Source organism: Berghia stephanieae, chromosome 1 (assembly GCF_034508935.2).
Source record: "Berghia stephanieae isolate SIO BIC M18660-M18661 chromosome 1, UCSD_Bste_1.3, whole genome shotgun sequence".
Lineage (NCBI taxonomy): Eukaryota > Metazoa > Mollusca > Gastropoda > Nudibranchia > Aeolidiidae > Berghia > Berghia stephanieae.
In genome coordinates this window covers 143,746,610-143,751,609 of record NC_088360.1, presented here as the reverse complement: position 1 = coordinate 143,751,609, position 5,000 = coordinate 143,746,610, and positions in this window count along the sequence as shown.

The window sequence follows — 5,000 nt, the reverse complement described above, 5'->3', positions numbered from 1 at the left end:
GGACTCAAATTTGCGTCATCCGGAGTGAGACCTACTACAGGTCCAAAGATTAATTTCATGTCATAAACCGCAAAGCGGCGCTCATGCCTTCTTCATCCAAGTGAAAGTTACACCAAACAAACAAAACCTATTGTGCAAATATTTACGTATGACAACGATCTTGTTTGAGAACTTCCGATCCCTCCTTGAAATGTGTCCACCTAGGGCGACTGAGCATGTCTGAAACAACACGATCCCGTGTCCTCATAGAAAATGTGGTCCTCATGTATATTGTAAAAGGCTGGTGACTGCAAACACAAAACTGGCTATAATCTTTGGAGAACATTCCATTACACGCACACAGTTCACACGAATCGGTGATTTTCTTTAAACATCAGAATTTACATAGGTCGAATATTGTGTTGGTTTTGTAATCAATCCATGATAAAAGTCACCTCCTTTCAGTATAAGCATCTACAATTTCAGTCGATGTACTATAAAACTGACGAGACTTAAAGGCATATTTCCACTGTCCTCTGGTAAAAACACAAATTTTATTGTGAGTTGCGTTCATAATCAATGAGATTCAAAATATTTTATCTATTCCCAAGAAGGTTGTGGTGGGTGTGGTTGGAGGGGGGGGGTGTATCAGGATAGATCAGTTGGAAGAACACTCGCTACTCTAAAAAGGGAGCGAGATATGCCGCGGTATCTATGTCCATATATTATTTTGGGAACGTGTTTGGGAAATCTTGTGGAAAATTGATAAATATACACTCTTAAAATTGGAGATAAAGAGAAAGAAGAAAACCATGAAGGTAATCATAAGTAAATCGCAATTATTGAAATATCAGTGTCGCTAAAGATATTTTCTAATTGTTTGAAAAAAATGAATACGGATGTAGTATCATTTCAAACGAAAAAAAAAGAAAAGAACAAATATAAAATACCTATAATAGAACGATTGGGGCTCTTAAGAATCTTGCAAACACAATAAAAATGATGATACCAATATTTTTTGGTCTTTACTGATCCTAATGAAGGTTTTGCGTTCGGATGCTGCTATGTTATATGGAATGTTACCTTTTGAAACTTATACCAAAAAATGTACAATGTTGTTGAATATTACATATTAGTTATTAGTTTAGGAACCGTGATATTTGCAAGATCAGAAAAGTGAGTGGAGCAGGCACTTATGTTGGTAACAACAAGAGATGAAGTGAGTAGGAAAGTGCCAGAAGACAATAGAGAATAAAAAAGATTTTCGCGGCGGAGTTGTCGTATCAATAAGGTCGCGGGTTCAAACCCCATCACCCCCGCGAAAATTTTGTTTTATTCTCTATTGTCTTCTGGCACTTTCCTATTCACTTCATCTCTTGTATGTACAAGATCATGATGGTATAAGCGAAAGAATGCTCCCATCCTTTTAGAGCATAGTTGTTGTGTCATGTCCAAGCCATCCAAGAATGCGGCTATCACGTTACAAGACAAACAAGCATCAAAGACCAGGATTACCATCTCGGTGTTTTTACGTGATGCGCTTAACAATGACCCATTTTCAAAATTCCATGACCGAGGAGCAGATCCAGTTTTCATTGCAAATATTGGGTTTTTGGTGACCGAGAGAGGCCGGGCAGGGAGGTCCTGGGATAACACCATCCCTTGTTCTGGATTCGTGGTCAGTGGACAGTGGGATTAGACAGCAAGTGTTGGAGAGTTGTTACTCAATGATGACAAGCTTTCATTCGTGTTGTTATTTCAGAGAAACAAAATCACACAGGGACCAAGACATGTGTGTGAATTTGTCTATAGAAGTGTGTGGTCGTGTTTGTGATGGTGTACGTGTGTGTGTGTGTGTGCTTGTTTGTTTGTGTGTGTGTGTGTGTGTGAATGTTTGTGTAACTGATACGCAGAGGCCTCTGAGGAAATAAGGTCAAACAGGAATACTGTTAAGAGAATGAATGTAAGGGATACCAACAAATTAGAGGAAGTGGTTTTAGCAGTAGTAGTAGTAGTAGTAGTAGTAGTAGTAGTAGTAGTAGTAGTAGTAGTTGTTGTAGTAGTAGTAGTAGTAGTAGTGGTAGTAGTAGTAGTAGTAGTAGTAGTAGTAGTAGTAGTAGTAGTAGTAGTAATACTGGTAGTAGTAGCAGGAGTATTAGTTGTAGTAGTAGTAGTAGTAGTAGTAGTAGTAGTAGTAGTAGTAGTAGTAGTAGTAGTAGTAGTAGTAGTAGTAGTAGTAGTAGTAGTAGTAGTAGTAATAGTAGTTGTTGTTGTAGGAGTAGTTGGAGTCAATCATCCTATTTTATATTTTTACCTCTTTTTGTTCCGTTCTTTTCTTACATCCCCTTTCATCTTAATATTCTCTAATCTTTTCTTCCATCCTCATCTTCCATCGAAAAAAATGTACCCCAGCTTTGGTTTTGGCTTCTAATTTCAACTAAAATGCATAACCTACTCAACAAGTTTGCCCCAAAACAGGATATGAATTACTATTGACCCGTCAAGTTGGAGATATTTATTTTGAATCTTTATTCAGCTTGTTGAAAGAGATTATCCCAGCTCATTTCAGAACAAAAGAAGGTATTACAGATTTAGTGGAGAGAAGATATAATTAAAAATAACTAGAAACAAAATAAGAATCTCATTGAACATTGCAAAAATATAAAGAGAGGTGATTTTTGTTGTTTTTTGGTTCTATAGGGAATGAGATTATCGGAAGAGTAGCGTCCCTTGATTGGACGTCACCCATAGTCTGTGACGTCACCGGAGGAAAAGTTATTAGAGAGAGAACGTCATGTTGGTTGTGCGCATGCGTCTTGAACCGTTGACCTGCAGGTTATAATATATTGAGGGTCATATACAGTAGACCATAAAGCCATGTCATGTTATGGTGTGTTTTGTTCCTGTATTCTTCTCTCTGCTCTGTCTGGCGCTGATTAAACACTTCAAATACTTCTTACTCAAACAGAAAAGCAATTAATACGTTCAAAGAATAATATTGATCACCAAAATGAAGTCTACAACACAGTGAAACATTTTTATTGCTAAAACAAAACATTTTTCTTTAAATTGTGTGATTTACAAAAGAAATCTGAATGATAAAAGTGTTGGTTGGATCGTAACGAATGTGAGAGTTTACTCTTCCGCCATCACCTTCTCCATCAGAATCCTATAAATAGTATGCGCTTAGCTAAGAAGCTCATAACATTGCCATCCGGAAGTATAACGGACCAACACACAAAACTATGTGTATCCATGAATGTTTATAGTCCGGTTAATACAGTTCAGTGAGTATTACTCATAAACGCGGATGGCAAAAAACATTTACAAAGACCTGAGTGACGTCATCTTCGAACTATCTATAATTTCAAACCGTCGCGCTTTGTAACATAATGGCTTCCATGATTCCTCTTATACGAGTCTTCTAAATGTTACATAAGTAGTCTTTAATACGCCTCGATTGATGTGTTTTTCTTTAAGTAAATTATGTACTAAAACATCGAGCATACTCTCCGATGGCGCTTAAAATTGAGCTTTATATAGTGCCATATCCACTAAAATGTACTCAAAGCGCTTTACAAGGGTCCCTGGTCAACAGCAATATTTAACATGTAGGAAAGAACATTCCGCCTTTTAGGCGATATTACATTTTTTCGGACAAAGACACGGCTGTTAACGGCCAGGTACTCATTTTACACCTGAGACAGTACGGTGAGAGACTGTGAGTAAAGAGCCTTTTCCAAGGACTCAACTATGCGCCGAGCGGGAGGCTCCAACCCAGGACCTTCCGATCCGAAAGCGAGTGTCATACCACTAGACCACATAGCGCTTGTGTCAAACAAATACAAACATACGAGCTAACATCTCTGAGAAACTAAAAGGAAACACTCAAACATCTCAACGACTTCTTTCGATCACAAATCAAACAGTATTTTAAAATCCTTGTCATCAAATTGATTATTTGAGATTCTTCCGTTTCAGATTTAAAACATCCTCTATTTTAAAAATAAAACCCACTTAAGGTTTCTGTTTCAGAAAGCTGAATACTGGCATCAAAATGAAATCCGGAATTTGTTTAACGTGTTCTGAAAAAAGACATTTCTTTTTTCCCCCCAATTTTTGCCAGAAAACATTTGCTTCCCCTAATGCCCTTCGATTAAATTGACCCTCAGTTTGTCAAAATTTCTCAATACTGACGGTGTTACGACTTGAGACTTCAAAGAAATCCAAGGTATAAGACCTTTCAGAAATGAGACTTTGGCATTTCGAAGATTTTCTTAATTGAAAGATGGTTAGATTTTACAATTTCTAGCCAAATTTTTTAAAGAAATTGTTTTACCAGAATACGGCAGTCTTGATTATGGCATTTATCCCCTTTTTTCTGCTAGGATCACGTTCAGGCCTGGGGCGATCGCTGATCACGTTCCAACTTCAGAGCCAAGAGAAAAAATAGTTACAACGAAGAGCTCTTCATAAGAGATGAGAGATGTGTATTATTTTGGTTACTTCCGCTTCAAAGATAACATCATCGGGTTGTTGTTGTTGTTTACAATACTGTTATTCTCTGACAAAAGGCATTTTAAAAATTTGGTGAGAAAACTTCGACTTCCGACTTCAAAAAAATCACTCACTCAATCCCATGACCGGATGGTCGTCGGGGGGACTTGCGTGAAGCAGAAGTTTCAGTCTTCCTCCATGCCTGCCTGTTGCTAGCCCTATGTAGCAGCTCCGGAACCGACATCTCTGTCCATTCTTTTATATTGTCCAGCCACATCTTTCTTTGGCGCCCATATAAATTCTTCTTCTTCAAGTACCAAGTCTGTGTCAGACATCGGTGATCAATGTACGCCATTCATCCCTCTGATCAGATAACCTCAGAAAACTGATATTACTCTTCTCTTTCTTTGTCACCTAGCTGTTCAATCTATTCAAATATGTTTTTCTTGGTCTACCTTTACTCTTTTTACCTTCTATCTTTCCTGTGAGAGCAAGATGTTCAATACATTTATGTCGATTTAGGT